Source organism: Phalacrocorax carbo, chromosome Z, assembly GCF_963921805.1.
Source record: "Phalacrocorax carbo chromosome Z, bPhaCar2.1, whole genome shotgun sequence".
In the NCBI taxonomy this organism is placed as follows: domain Eukaryota; kingdom Metazoa; phylum Chordata; class Aves; order Suliformes; family Phalacrocoracidae; genus Phalacrocorax; species Phalacrocorax carbo.
Genome location: NC_087548.1, coordinates 45,540,677 through 45,557,326, shown reverse-complemented (window position 1 = coordinate 45,557,326; position 16,650 = coordinate 45,540,677). Strand labels below are relative to the sequence as shown.

Below are 16,650 nucleotides of genomic sequence, written 5' to 3'. Positions count from 1 at the left end.
AAATACTCGGGCTCAGCTTTTTCACGCTGAACTGCATAGTAATTTGAGATTCTTAACTGTGCACAGTATTCGATGTAGCATGTTTCTCCTTGAAGCATTCATTGGTTTTGACTGAATTTGTCACAGGTATCTAAAGCTGTGGAAACTGAGAAATTAAAGCATCCGCACTTTTTAAATTGGTATCAGTACTTCTTTACCAGGAAATTCATGACCAAGATAAAAGCAGAGCCCACGTTTCCTGACCGCTAACTGTAACCACAATAATAATGAAATGAGTTTTGGATTAGCTTGATTTGTTTGTTTTTCTTGAACTTTAATGAATGTTTGTTTTTCTTCTGTCTTTATTTGTAAAGGGTAGTAACTGAAGCAAAGAAGAGGCCAAAGATGGAAAACTCTTACTTCCAGGACTGCTTGAAGAGAAGAACTGCTTGAAGTTGTAGAAAAGGACATGCTGCATCAGGACAACAGTTCACTGTTACTGTAACCTATTGTATTATTTTGTTAAATATTTCTTTAAGTATTTAAAAGATGTACACATATGTAATATACAAAAGAACAATGTAAAGTAGTATAATCTGGAGTCATTTGCCTCTGGGCAATGGAATGGGGACAAGATTGTGTGCGCTTTGTACTTCTTGTACATTGATATCTGTGCCACAACTAAGCTTAATGTAGTTCTAAATTTCAGCATAAGTTGCTGCTGCTTAAATATTGTATAATTTACTTGTATAATTCTATGCAAATATTGCTTATGTAATAGGTTGGGGTTTTTTTAAAAGGTACATGTCTGTTTAAAATATTTTAAATTTGCGTATCACAACCCTGTGGTAGTATGAAATGTTACGGTTAACTTTCAAACACGCTATGCGTGGTAATTTTTAAAATAAGCAGATATGAAGAAAAGCAAGTTAATCTGGGAGGCTTAAATAGATTTAGCTATGTGCAGGTTTTGTTTTGCTGTGTGTATCCATGTGTGCATCTCGAAGTGTGCATGCTTTTTTGTGTATGTTTCTGATGTACTGTAGTTTCTCTTTTACTGTATGGTAACACTTAGTGGGCTTATAAACCCACTGATGCTGATGCGAGTCTGGCTTTCCCTGTTAATAGGCACTAGTGAAAACTGTTGGTGTTCACCAACATAAACCATAGACTGCCGTCATCAAAGGCCCAACTAAAATAGAAGACAGGGAGTCAAGGTTTGGGGTTGTGGTTCAGTTTCCCACACTCTTAATGACTTGGTTCTCGTGACTTTGGTCAAGTAACTTAACTGCCCCATGCCTCAGTTTTTTATTCTGCAAAATGGGTATAATTACACTTACCTACCTCCCAGAAATGTTGTGAGGCTTAATTACTCTTCGTGTAGTGCTTTGTTGTTTTTTTTTTTTCCTTTTTTCTTTTTGCAAAAGGTGCCAGGTAAGTGCAAACACTATAACCATTATTTTTTCACTTCCAAAGGTGCTGGATATTGAGAGGTGCTGGATACTGAGAGGTGTTGGTGGTTATAGAAATTCAGTGAACATATGCCTTATTTTGGTATTGATACTGTTAACTATGGGTGGCATTAGAAGCTGGATAATTGAGTTCTTTGACAGTGAGCCACAGCTCAGCTGTGTCCTTACAGCATCAAAAGCAGTATCTTTGGTCACCTTATTTTCATGGCAGGAAGTTAATAGTGAGTGATAAAAATCAAATAGAAGGATAAAAAAATCCCACCAACCTTATTTTCACTTTTTAAATGTGACTTTCTGATGGGTCCAGGACTGTCATGACACATAAGGCTTGGGGTGTTCTTTTCTCTATTGTTTGTGTTTTCCCATGCTGCATTGGCACTTTTAATTGAAACAGCTAAACTGGGATCTCTTTGCGAAACTAATTTAGCTTTTTGTATTATTATTTTTAAACTAAAAGGGGATTACTGCAGGTGAAGGGTCTGAAAAAAAGCTACAATCTGTGTTCCAGTTGGAAAGAAACCCTAAGAATGGAGAACCTTAATTTAAAATAACGGAACAAAAGTTTTCATTATCTCTGTCTTCCTCTCTCTTCACCTTTTCCCTGCCCTTCTCCAAGCTGTTTTTTAGAGCAGGTAGATGTTCAATGGTGTATTCAGCGCCAGACAAACAAAACCAATATTCAGTTTCTAAACACAGCAGTGGTAGGGCTTTTCTTTAAGTACGATGCCTAAACGGCAGTGGCCAAGTCTTTGAATGGGAAAGTGTTTTTCTCCAGTGGCTTCAGGGAGTCTATCTTTGTCCACAGACCTTGCCAGCATAACGAATGGGGATAATTAGAATGCACAAATTTCCATGCCTTTTTTGCTCACTTGAAAACACTTTGATATGAGGCACTTGTTTACAGATGTCCAATGTGAACGCTCGAAGAGCAGGTGGCGAGAGCCTGGTGTCATTCCCGTGATACATAAGCTACTGTCTCAATGCACACTAAGGGTTAATGTCGCAACTGCCTACTGGTCCAGTTCACTGTCTAACGTGAAAACTCTTAATGACAAAAAGACAAGGGGCCCCAATTTAGCACTAGCAGCATAGTGACCTCAGATCATACGAACTTGGCAACAAAACTGTATGATACTAATTGGAAGCTACCTTCAACCGCCAAGCGTGTGCGCTCCCGTGTCAGAGGTCGGCAGGGCTCCCACTGACACCACCACCACGGTGGGCTGCCTCGCTCCCTCCTCTTCCTCACGAGGGAAGGGGGCCAAGGCCAGCCACGGTGTCTCCCACCTGCCCCTGCCCAAGTCCTCCTGCGTGCTTGTGTGTGGGTGAGCTGCCTGCTGCTTCGTGCACAATGTAGACCTTCTTCTCCGATAGTCACATTGGCAAGGGGAGAACTCAGTGGCTGGCAACATTTATTTTGTTTTTTTTTTTTAACTTTTTTAATCATGGGTGATATTTATATTTTTATATAAGAATGTTTTCTTACAGTATTTGTCATGCCAGTTTATAACAAACAAGATGCAGGGATTTTATTTCTATTGGAAACACTATTACAGCTATGTTTTTACTGTTTAATGGATTTTTATTTGTATAGAGTGCTTACTAATGTTAAATAGGAAAGATTATATAACATTTACATTAAGGACTCATCGTAGCTTTTAGCATAAGGAGTGAAAAGGAAATAAATATTCAAACTGGGTCTCATTGCCTGCCTGTTCCGGTAGGAGTGAGTTTGTGTCATTTCAGTTACAAAGATAAAATTATGCCATATAATTTATTTATATGAAAATTTATTTTTGTAGTGTACATAGTAGTCATCAAGTCTTTTGACAGAAGTATATTTTTAAAGAGTTTATATGTAATGATGATGCCATTATGTTTTGGAACACTGCTGAGATAAAATTACGGTGCACACTTTTCCTTGTAAACCCCCTGGCAGAAAAGAAAGTGTTTAACAATGTTAAGAGAGAAAGAGAGTGTGAATATTCATACAATTCTGAACTGTGTTTTAGTTACCATTTTGTGATCTAGTGTGGTTCTCATTTTAAACTTTGAATCAAAATTGTACAAACTCTCTAAATATTAATGTTCAAACACTGATAGAAATTCTAACATGAATAAAAAAATATTATAACTTATCGGTTACGGGTTTGGTTGTTTATAGAATACTTCTTTATGTACTGCTGGTCAGCTGTGCAGGTACAGTGATGCAATCATTCTGATCTGGAGCATGAATTTGGCATGTTTCAGTATTTGGGATGTTTGGGAGATTCAGATTTGCCCATTTTGGAGCAGGAGGCAATTTGAAAATCCTGTCTAAATTGTAACAAGCTGCTGCTTGTCTGTTGATTCTGTTGTCTTATTTATGTCTTGGGGGATAGTTTTAGGACTGGATTATACCTTTCATTCTTACTCTGAATGAAGCATTTTATGCAGGCTTTGAACCCTTCGGTAAAGCACTTTCTGTACAGGTTATTTCTGCTTAGAAGTGTGAGGAAATTCTTTGTCTTTTTCCATCTCTCTGGTTGCTCCCTAAACTGGATCAGAAATAGTCCGTTTTTCCCAGTTTGTGGAACAAAGAAAATAAATAAACAAGAAGTTCTGAAAACTAGAGCGCTCCATAAGCAGGGAAGACCCTTGGCAAAGCTCCTTCCAGGGAGTGTGCTAGCAACTGCAAGCCAGGGCGCAGCTCGGGAAGGAGGAGAGGCTACTGCAGGCAGCAGGGTGAAGGTTGTGAGCAGCAGCATCTGTCTGAAGTCACTTGCATGATAAACATCAGTGTGCCTTGTCCTGTGCAAACGTGCTCTGCTGAGCATTCACTGAAGTGCCACAGAGCCAGCAATCCTTCGCTTTATCCTATAACCCGTAGGTGATTTTTCCATGCGTCTTCTAAACTTCTCATAAACAAAAAGCCCAAACATGTCTTGGGATAATTTATAATTCAGCCTCTGCTTTTCATGGTCAGAGGAAATAAAACTTTTTATTTTACATTTGCTGGAGGTTTAACCAGAAAAGAGAAAAATACAGTTAAAAGACTTGAACTGCAAAACTCCTACACGTGTTTTTTTGCTACTCCAAATGCTCTCCTTCAGATCCTTGGGAGTAGCCAGACTGCATCAGGTTGCAGATTCGGCCTTGGTGGGTTACAGCCCATGAGGCCAGTGGCCAATGAAGTCCTGCATGAGCACAACTCACAGACTTTGCCTTTTGTGTCCTAGCCGTTCATGGGAGCAGCTCCATTCACAGGACTGAAAACCGTATGAGTAAATCAATACATTCTGCCAGTCAGAACACAGGGTTTTTCTTTAAAAATTCCATTTTGCATCAACGATAGCTATTTACTGTACGTTACCTGTCATGTTTAGATTTCTTATAAATAGCTGTTCTTGCTGTCAGCCTTGCTAACCCCAGGTAAGACCTTAATCAGGTTTTTGTCAGAGATTGGCCATATTTATTCAGGCCTTAAGTAAACATGTGGCCAAATTTTTGTTGGCATAATACATGTATTTAACAGCTTCAGGAATGCTGCATGCTGCTAAAATGCAGCAGAACTGATGTATGAACAGGTGTTTCATTTTTGTTAACTTTCACTCCCAGTGAGCATCTGAGACACCGACTGTTTATATCTGAAAACCACCATTGCCAAATTGTAATAACTTTTAATGGCTGCTGCAAGTAATGAGAACAATTACTACTTCCCTACTCCGTTTAATCATTCTTGTCCTTTTTGTGGCAGACATGTCGAACCTTACCACTAGAACAGGATGCATGCCAGGAAACAGCACTACCCAGCCTGCGTGGCTTAAAAAAATACATGCCCAGTTTAACTTCACATTGTTAACCACAGCTAATTAAACACATAAATGAAGCAGTACTGCTGCTTTGACAAAAAGAAGTTTAGCATATATCCTGGCATACTGGGTACTGCAGAAACCATTCTGCTTCTGGATACTAGGTAAGCAAAGGAAATCTCTACCTCAGATTTTTTGGTTGCCCGCAGTGCCATCCAGGACACTTAGCACCTTACAATAGCTTTTCTTAGTAACATTTCCACCCTCATTGTAAGAGCTGTGACTGCACATGTCACAAGTGTTTCTGCTGCCATGTCAGCTATACCTGCTTGCCACTGGTGTCAGGTAAGGCTGCAATGGAGAAAATTTTATGTCCCTTGGGTTAGTGAGCTTGCTGTAACCCAGCTTGCCCTGAGAAAAACTGAACACAAGGCAGCGTGCGTTTTAATTTGTTTTGCTAATCAGAGCATCCTCCCAGGCTCTTGTCCAGGCTTAACCCAAGCTGGCAGTTAGGAATTGCTGGATCTTTGAGTCAGCTCATCTGCATTGTAGCCTCACATTCACGTGGTGGAGATACACTTTTGCACAACGGAGCACAAAATCCTGTGGCTTTTCCGTCTGATTTTCATCCCTTGAGCTCAAACCTTTGCAATGGGGCTGACTTTGCAGGTCCCCAGCTGCCCACAGACACCACAGCCTTGTGCAACCTGCTGGGGAGCCAGGCGGTACGCCATGGCAGCCGGGAAGGGGGAGGTTGGAAACTGCTTCCCAAGCAATGGAGGGCTCTGCCTCGGTTGAAGAGGAAGGGCTGGGGAGCAGGGGCCAGGCTTCATTCATGGGTGAGTGAATTAGGTGGGTGTCCCCATCCATTGAGGGGGAAAGACCACCGAAGTGTTTGAAAAGTGATTTATGGGAGAAGTGAGAGACCCTGGGTGCTCTGGAAGAGGGAGAGCTCCAACATCTGATTTAGGAGACCCAAAATGGTATTGCAAACGTATTTCAAAGCCTAGGTAAGAACAATTTTTCTGTTCCATGTTGTGTCCTGTTCAGCAATCCTGGATTTTTTGTTCTGAAGTTTGTCAGGGAATAGACTTGTGGGGAGGAATGTCTGGCTAGCCTTTTGAAAGAGAGGGGAAGGGAAAGGGATTAAACAAGAATTACTTGGTAACTAGAAAGGACTCAAAGAATATTATTATGTTCCCTTTTCCCAGATTTTGCTATGCTGACAAAGGGAAACCTTTCTTCTTCCTCTCCCTTGTGACACGTGTTGTGTCTCGCTCAGAAGACAGGAGGTTGCACCTCTCTGGTCTGCCAGATATTGGCAAGGCTTTTAAGCAGGGAGCTTCCTTCACGAGACCCTCCCACCACACCATGCTGCTCCTGCACTAAGGTGGCTTTACTGAAAGTGCACGTGACTCTGTCAGTCACCAGACATGGGTGACAAATGACCTTTGAGATGGCTGGACTTGAACTAATAATCTTGAGGTTAAAGTGCCAATTAGCCCTTTCCTAGTTACCAAACATATAAGCCTAAAAACTGTAATTACAGTTTACCTCTCTGAGCAAAATGGGTTATATCTTCTCATTAAATAAGAGACGAGATATTTTATTAGATGTTAAGGCTAATAAAGGTTAAAGATTTGAGTACATTATTTCAGTAAGAATAACTGTGGTAAACAGGAAACTCACAACTTTCACCCCAAATAACTAGCATTTGCTGTAAGAGAATTCAAATCCTCTTTCACTTTATTGCTTCCCTATTATGCAATCATTTAAAGTAGGCTATTTATTTCAAGAACCCTTACTTCTGGCAGCTTCTGTACCATTTTGCAACTTTTTAGGAGGCTACTTTAAATGGCTGTAAAGACTAAGGGAGGGTGTTATTGTACAGCACCAGGCACCTTAATGTAGCACTTATGCAAATTGTCAGATGGCATCTAAAAGACAGCTAAAACTTTTCATTTTGGGTTAGTAGTATAGAGGTGTCTACCTGGCAGAAGGGCTCAGGGAGGCTCTTTTTGTTCACTTCTCTTCTCAAAATTTGCAAAAAAGTGACAACAAAGGTCTTGTAAAGCTAAATTAATGGAACAGAAGTATCCATGGCACAAGCTCTGTGAATGCCATGTATTTATAGTTTATTTCAGCCTGGCCCATAGTGAATGAAGAAACAGAACTATAAATTAAGAGGAGTTATTTTTTAGCACCTAAAAAGATCTGCGTATGACTATAATGATTAAGCATATGACTGGTGAAAATATTAACCAATACACAAGCTGTGGCATCCAGCTCCTCTGCTGAAGTTATTTAACATTACTTCATTTAGTTAATTTAACTTTTAACTCTGCACCTCTATGCTGTTGTCAGGCATTTCAACATAATTTCAAGGAAAAGTGTATGTATGGGGGCAAAAAGTGATTGTAAGCACACTGTCTGTGAAAGCTTTAATCTCATTCATAAATAGCTTTCCCTATTAATTAGACAGTACATGGATTTAAACCAATTTCAATGGATGTTCTCTAATGCAATAGACTGTAATGCTCCAAAGTAACCATTACAGTCCATTGAATCAGTAACCCATGAACTAATGAGGATTTACACATTAGTTGGCCATGGTTCCTTAGGAACCCCAGAATTTGAGAAGGATGTGAAGGTCCTTGAATGCATCCAGAGGAGGGCCACAAAGCTGGTGACAGGGCTGGAAGGCATGTCCTGTGAGGAGTGGCTGAGCACTCTGGGCTTGTCTAGTTTGGAGAAAAGGAGGCTGAGGGGTGACCGCACTGCTCCCCACAGCTTCCTGAGGGGGGAAGTGGAGAGGGAGGTGCTGATCTCTCCTGCCTGGGATCCAGCGACAGGATGTGTGGGAATGGTTCAAAGCTGCACCAGGGGAGGTTTAGGCTGGACATTAGGAAGCATTTCTTTACCAAGAGGGTGGTCAAACACTGGAACAGGGTTGCTAGAGGGGTGGCCGATGCCCCATGGCTGTCAGTGCCTTAAAAAGAGGCATTTGGACAAAGCCCGTAATAACATGATGTAACTTTTGGTCAGCCCTGAATTGGTCAGGTAGTTGGACTAGATGATTGTTGTAGGTCCCTTCCAGCTGAAAATATATTTTCCCTTTTTTCCTTTGCCTTTTTTCCTCTTTCCTTTTTTCCACTTTCCTTTTTTCCTCTTTCCTTCTTTCCACTTTCCTTCTTTCCACTTTCCATTTTTTCCTCTTCGTTTTCCTTTCCTCTTTCTATTGAGAATATTTAGACATTTTGTTATTGAAATAAGCACACATGGAGCACGGAAATTCCTGCCAAATCTGAGGGGAATAAGCCATGAGTCAGCAAGGGTGTTTAAGAGCCTTAAGAAAATTTTGCTTTTAAATTGTCTTTGGTGGGATTACTCATAGGTAAAACTGCATTTGTATTAATTTTTGCATGGTTTGGTCCACAGACTGTGCACTGAAAAGTGCGGTCCTGATATGCTATTCATCCTTGTCCTTTAACCACAGTATGTAACTTGGGCACAGTGAGTAAACCCTGTGGAGGTGTCCCTTGGCTGTCATTGACTACAAAAGGTAAACCGATTTCTGACTGTAGAGGCTCCAGCTCATAGCTGAGGGCATCAAGTAAAAAAAATCAGGGTTTTCCCCCCTCAGACTGTAAATCATAATTTAGTCAGTGGTGTTCTGGGACTTCTTGAATGGATTTGCATAGTTCAGGAGCCTTTTTGAGCTGCATCTGAAACAGAGTTGCACAAAGAAAACCAACAAGCTGCAGGTTTTGTTTGTGGAAGCGGCCTATCTCGCGGAGACGTGGAGAAGAGCTATGCTGGAATATGCTTGTGAACCTTAATCCTAGGCCTCCAGGTCACTGCCATTACATCCAGTCTTTCTCTCATTATTGTGATATTTTATAATTTTGTTCTGTTTTGGCCATTCTGTATTAAATTATCATCTTTTTAATTCTCCTTTTGTTTAAATCTTACAATACCTTTTAAGAAAATTGCTGTAACCTAAGTGTCATGACCTAGATTGCACCTTTTCTCTCTCTGGAACTAGATCTCTGCAGGGAAACAGGTCTTCGTCTTCACCCCGCTCCCCCGTAAATATGATTTTACTCTCAACTACAACACTTCTTGCTCTCTTTGCCCTCCCCCTTCCTTGCCCTCCCCCTTGCGCATCCTCGTGGAGATGTCAGTATGGGATCCAGCATGGCTCATGGTTAGCTGGTGAATGCAGATATGCCCAGAGATACCTGTGGTATGCAGTTTGAACGGAGTTGTTCCAAAAAGCCAGTGAAAAGAACTTATACAGAAGTACAAGATCTCTTGTGCACCAGTAAGACAGTACAAATCTGCGGCTGGGCAGGACTGACGAACCCCAGAAAAGAGATATCTCTAAGAAACCTCTCAGAGTATGTTCCCTGGGAAATGATTACCTGCGTTTCTTTTGCTTTGTTTTCTTTCTCTGCTTTGTGCATATGTTTCACAAATTGTATTATGGCTCAGGTTTTGCATGCGTCTAATGGAGAGTTTTACCTTTTTGAAAGCCAAGTCATTTGTATCAGACATGTTTAGCAGAAAAAAACACTATTCACAGAATCACAGACTCACAGGTTGGAAGGGACCTCGAGATCATCTAGTCCAACCTTGTTTTACAGCAGACTCAAGATTCTCCCAACAAAAAGTGGCATGGGCTCTGATCCTTTGAGCATTTAAGTCCTTTGTTTCACAGTCACAGTGAGTAGCTTGGACTATTCAAACTGGAAAAATTAAATAAGTACTGAAGTAGTTGCAGAAATGGGATGTGAGTGCTGCAACTGATAAAAGTACATGTAAGAAAGTTTGAGTTTTACTCCTAATGATGATGAGGGTTGGTTCAGCTTGGCAACATGGGACTTTGATATTCTCCATGCAGTAGCGCACACACACATATGTTGTGGTGCTTATTTGCTTGCCTCCACAGATGCAGTGTGAAGGGATGCTGAGACACAGAGAAGCAAAAAATCCAGTGAGCCGTACAGTAGAAAGTGAAAGGAAACAGCAGAAAAAGAAATGAGAAAGAACTGTACCTGAGCCCATGTGGGAGGACTCACAGAACTTTCTTTAAAAGGTGCATTTGAACTTTGTGTAAAGTGAGTAGGGGTGTCATTCTGCTGGACAAGGGAGGCTTGGCTGTGCCTGATTGCTGAGCATAAGAGCCCAGTGTTCCTGCTCATACGGGAGGTGATAACTTGCTTTGGGGGATATTTTTTATAATGTTGATGCTGGCTTTTTGAATGTTTTTCTATGCAACGTGTGTGTGTCTATGTGTGTGTGAGTGTGTATGATGGGAAACACACTAGTGTGTAGTAAGAACTGTGGTTTCAGTGTGTGGAATTTGCTACTGGCAAGTTATTCTAGCACCGAGTCCAAGATAAATACCAGGTAGGCTTATATTTTCACATGTGCTTTTTTGTCCTGAAATGTTTTAAAAGTCTTCCAAAATGCAGGAAGTTGCACCTGGGGTTTCACAATTTTCTTGGGGCTGACGTTCCCGGTGCACATCGCTTCATTTTCTGTTTCTGCTTTAATTTTTGTTGTTTGGCAAACTCCTGAAGGGAAGCTTAGAAGAAGAGGCTCCAGACAAGTGGTTTTTCTTGGTCTGGGGGCTGGCTTCACTGACTCTTCCTAAAAAGTTTTCTTCTGCACTGTGCTACAGACTATGGGAGTCTCTAGACCTCCTTTCCACACTCCTGTTGTTTTGATTAATTTCTTCAGAGTACAAGTAGGGATTAAGGAGAATGGAAGGGTACTGACTTACTGGAAATAGTCTTGTTAGGTTCCTTAATGTACATGTAATAGAAGAAAAAGGCTTTGAATTGAAGACACTCCACTGTGGCATTTAAAATTATTTTCTCTGGCCTCAGAGTACCCTTCCCTTTAAGGTCTTCTTTGCATGGATACTTGGACTGACGCTTAATTTTTTCCCATTGAAATTGTGTGTCAGACCCAGAAGTGGGCTGTGGCCCAGCAGACACTTTTTTCCTGTTCCAGAGAACACACATCCCCCTAATAACCACCATATTATTCCTCACATGCCACCTAACAGGCTAAGTATGTGAAAAACCAAAGACTCTGGAAGCCTTCATGAAGAAGCATTGCACTAGGGGTGTATAGGAAGCCATTGCTTATGGGACAGCTGGGAGTCTGGCTGTCGCACTGGCTTTTCCTGGCCTTTCTGTGGGGATTCGTGATACGTGCGTCTTGGTGTGCATTTTTCAGTCCCTGCACTCTGGTCAAAATGAAATGAAAGAGTGAACGGACTTGGCTAGGCATGAAAGCCAGTAAAAGGGTGGCAGATGGGGAGAAAAGTGCCAGAAAGGGCATTGTCTGGGCGTGAATTACGGACAGCAGCAGCAGTATTCCCTTGAACAGCCACGGGAACTGGGGAAGAAAGCCCATCTTTGTGTTCAGGCAGTGACAAAAGAAGATCTGGGAGGTTTTGAGAAGCTGGGGATTTGGCTGGGGAAGGTTACAAGGGGCTTGAGCCAGGAGAGGATGGGTTAGAAGGAGCAGGGGACTTCTGAGATGGGAGCATGGGCTGGTGGTTTGGAGAGAGCAAGAAGTTGGGATCAGTTTGGGAAATGGGGAGTTTTTCAATGAAAATGTACAGAAAAGCAAATGCATAGCTGTGAAATAAATCCAGCTTCTGCACTTCAAAATATTAAAAACCTTAAAATATTCATAGAACTTTGTGACAGACCAATGAAACATACAGAAAACAATGCCATTGTAGTTAAAATATAATACAACATCATCAAAATTGTTATCACCACAAGAAATCAGCCCTTGTAAAATACTCACTAAATGTATGGAATAGTTATGATCTGTTCAGTCCAAATAATGTATTTAAGAGTCCTACCATACAATAATAATAATAAATACTACACAAGATTAGGGCATTGTTTGGAGGCATGACCATCACAGGGGTATGTGATGCACTTGCAGTTCACAAAACCGAGAGAAGGGGTCTTGCGTTGGCTAACTGGAGGCTAGATCCTCTTATAAATGTGATTCTGTTGGTACTTTGCCCATTTTGCTGCAATTTTTTTTTTTTTTTGTAATTCTCAATGACACAAAACCCCCCAAAACTTAAGAGGTGCCAATGTTGTCCTAATCCTTTTCTTTCAAAATTCTGCTACACTAAAATCAACAACAGGGAAGAATATACTTTTTTTCCCCAGCTTTGGCTACAAATAAGTCCTTTTTTCCAAGATCAATTTGATGACTTTTAGCTTTTTTATAAAGACAGACTTAAAAGGCAAGTGGGATTTTGTGAAAGGCTGTCAGTAAGAGTATAACCTTGCTATGAATACCCAGGCAGTTAAAGATATTCTTTAACTTCAGAAATTCTGCTTGCAAGTTCATAGATGCACATCTACAGTCAAAGAACACTTCCCACTGAGTTAGCATCTCAAACATTTGTTCCTCTAAAGCTTTGAGAACAAAACACTGCTTAAAACAAGCAGGAAAGAGCCATGATAGAAAGAAGTGACACTGTAGAACTGTGACAAGTGGATTGGGAATTCTACCTTCCTGCAAGTCCCTTCTGGCTTTGGTTTATCCTGTGGCCCTCTCCAGGATCATACAGTTTTATTTAGGCAAGAAAATAGGTCACCAAACCTTCAAGAGGGCTGAGAACTCAGCTATGGTTTCTCTGTTGGATGCTGGCCCCTTGGTTCCACCCTACAGAGGTAGGAAAGAACTATCAAAGCTTTTTTCTCTTTTTTTTCTCACTAGACTTTGTTCCAAAGGAAGTGGGTTCTGGAAACATTCACTGTTGTAAATCATGGCTTAAATTTGATACTTGTTCATCTGTTTAACTGCTGCTCTGCGTTTTCAGACTCTCCCAGTGCTGTGTTGTTGGGAGAACAGAGGTAGCTGTATTGTCACCTGAAAATATATGAAAATCACAATGGATAGTAGTAATCTACCTAAAATACTGATATTGAAGTGTTCTTTAATTTCTGTTTTAAAATTAAAAGTGGCTACACATCTTATTTATTGTGTGCCATGAATCTTTTCCCATTCTTTTATGATTATATCTTACAAGAACTGATAAGATCTAAGCCTTTCATCCACTACAGATGCTCCATATCCCAGTGGGCCTTTGATCCAATATGATCTTCTTAAATGGCTCTATAGGGTCAGAGCATTTTCTCCAGAGAATTTTGAGCTGAAGCATATTTCATAATGAGGCCTTTTTATTAAGATCTCTCCTGCCACTCTAATGGAAAACATAGATTTGTGATTTGTCCCTTAAAGGATATTAAATAAAAAAAATTATCCTATCATTGTTGGATTAGTTAGCTCAGCGCTTTCACCGATTAACTTGTTATCATTAAATTTTTCTAAATGGCTTATTGCTTGTTAATACGAATGAATTTTGAGTGGTCCTGTAAGTAGAAAATCGATAAATGGACCAGCAGTGTAATCTTTTAGACTAACAAAAAAAAGTGTGACTTCCAGTTTCATAAAATTAAACTTGATTTAAACTTTCTTCCATATCTCTATCAGGGTTTTAATTCTCTTCTGCTTTTCCACAGAATGAAAGTTCCATGTTTAGTAGCTCAGAAGGAGGCACTGAGGAAGGATTTTTCTGTAACTAGTTGAGATAAAATGAGCTGAAGTGAATGTAGAAATCTGATAGCAGGATTTATGCTAATGCAAAGTCTTTAGATCAGGTAGTCTGGTCAGGTAGTTACTTCTTGAGCTCAGTATGTACTGCAAAACATGCTACTGAAAAAGGGTGTTCGCTGAGTCAGCAGAAACATAGCCACAATACTGGTCCTCCTTCCCATGCCCTCTGATAAAAATGGTATGTCTAGGTACACGGCCATTTAAGCAGTTTGTTGTAACAGCTAGGGAACAATGTTGTACAGCACTCCAGAGCATACAAAGTTTGAAATTGCATGTTGTTTGCAAGCTGCTGAAAGAAGTCATTGCCTCTATGAAATGTACAACTTCATACGCTCCTATATATAAAAATTTATAGGTTCAAGGAACCTAAACAAAAGCACCTCTGTTAGGTTCTCTCTAAAATCTTTACGGTACATGAGATCAAATAAAGATGGATCTGAGGAAGACCCTGGGAAGAAATAAAATTATACCTGGAATCCTATTACAGAGGATGCACTGCTTTTCCTATGAAATACTGTGATTCCAAGATGTGTCTACTATCCTCAATAACTCATCTTTCTAGTAGACATGCATCCAAATTTTTATTCTGGGCATCGTCGGTAGTGGTTCCGGCATTGCAGTAAAACCTAGGAACTTTGGGCATAGATTAGTTTAATCCTTCATGGAATCTAACCACATTATCATGTGAGCACCTACCATTTGGAATGGCTTGACTTCAGAATTGTGAACTGAATTCAGTGGATGTTGCTTACTAAGGTCTGTGACTGTGGCAAGTTTCTGCAGTGGCTGTATGTCTTTTATAAAAATACAGAAATTTGTATTTGCTTCTAGTTTCCAGCATTCTGTTTTGGACCTCCATATTGTTTATATACGTTCATGTACGGTTTTCACTTTGATTTTTACTTGTGTTTGCTCTGATTTCCCCCTTCTGTCCACATTAAAAACTGAAACACTTGAGTTTGGCCCTCTAAACAGGTGTCAGTAACACAGAAATAATACACGATAAGGTGTAATGCTGCAAGAAGGGTATTTTTATTTTGATGCAACCTGTTCAGTTCATGGAAAATGCATTTTCTACCCAGATGAGTGACATCTAACTATCCTCACTGGGAAAGAAGTCTGCTTAAAACCTGATCACTATGAAGAACTGTTAATTCTTGGAATATCCCAGTGAAAACAAAAATATTTTCAAAGGGTTTTTTTTCAAGTATTTGTCTTCAGGAAGAAAAGCTGCAATTTAAAACCTAGAGGCATTTAAATTGTTTGTTGCTATACCTTCTGAATGTCTGATATGGATTTCAGGATTGAAGCTATCCATTTGGTGAGAAATTTTTGTTCAGAGCAATGTGCAACATGTTGGACAATCAGATATTGCTAAACTTGGTTATATATCTGGGGTGCTAAACTGTGTTTTGGAATGGTGTTTTTATTATTAATTGTCTGGTTAAGAGACTTAAACCATTTGGTGCTTGGACAAATTGGAATCCTTTAAGTAAATAGTTTAGTCTTGGCATCCTTTCACTCTAACTGCTGCAACTTATCCAGTTAATGTTGAAGGGGTGGATGTTTCATCTCGCAAACACATTTAGATGGACAAAATTTCATTTTATACACACTGTCTCTTACACTAAAAGCACAGATTTTCAAACAGTGTATAGAAGTCCATAATTCATGCCCAGCCACAGGCAGCATTTGCAATTATTTCAACCTAAACTGGGAAAGCGCCTTTTTTTTTGTTGGAGAAACCTGCATGCCTTAGAGTGTCTTGAATTCAGGTTGGGAGTCTGACCTCATGGATTGCATTTGGCTATTGCTATCAGAAGTTGGTGGCTGAGAGGGAAAATTTACTTTTGAACAGACAGTACAGTCATGGGATGTAAGCATACTCCTACATGCATAATGAAATATTACAATAAAAATACTTAAGCTTCAATCCTGCAAATGTTTACTAAGTGCTTAACTCTCAGAGGACTCTTAAGTCTGTAAAATTAAGCAGATGTGTAACTGTTTGCAGGATTTGTGCCTCAGGACTTGCTCTGTATCCTACCAAGCTGAATGGAGGTCAGGTTTGGGATATTCAGATGCCTTAAGGTAACACATATGCACATTGTTGAGGTGTTGAAACATTTTTGAAACGAAAATAGAAGAAACCCATATGCCAGTGGAAATAATCTTAAAATAGGATGGAACAGCTATTGGGGTGTATATGTGTGTATGGAAAGCAAGCAAATAGCTACAAGAGTATTTCAGCAGAAGTGATACAAGATTTTGTAGTGCAACAGGACATTGACAGGACTGCTGGATTCATCTTCGGCTCTACAGCTCTGAGCACCTTTAGAAAATAATTACTTTCACTGATGAAACATAATTTGCCTAGCAGGGTGACTAGCTTTAGAAACTTGCCCATTTACTGATAGCAGCTCCAACAGTAGCTGAGAGGGATGTGTTGATACTTAACCTTCATCTTATTAAAAGTGGTGAAGTAAAATCCCAAAGCCCTGCCACCTCCCCGTAAAGGTAATCACCCAGGGAGTTAAATTCTGGCAAAATAAAAATCTGTCATTTGACAAGAGCACAACTGGTTTTATGCACCCATCAAGCTCAGAAGCTTCAGATGAGTCATCTGCATTCTACTATGAAAATCGGTAGTGAGATAAAAGACTCAGATATTACAGAATTGGCAGAGTGAGAGGTTTCAGCTTTATCCGTACTGGATATACTGACACCCATCTGAGCTTATT

The 16,650-nt window shown here is 40.2% G+C and overlaps 1 protein-coding gene across 3 annotated transcripts in view; it reads left to right on the top strand.

The window, feature by feature from the left end:
* PTCH1 (patched 1) overlaps positions 1-3,589 on the top strand; it is a 75,342-nt gene extending 71,753 nt beyond the window's left edge. For 2 of the 3 annotated variants that reach the window (XM_064439594.1, XM_064439592.1), the window contains exon 24: positions 354-3,589. The gene's annotated coding sequence lies outside the window, so the exon portion shown is untranslated. The remainder of the gene's footprint in view (positions 1-353) is intronic. The other variant, XM_064439593.1, reaches the window with a different exon arrangement.
* Positions 3,590-16,650: the final 13,061 nt, after the last annotated feature.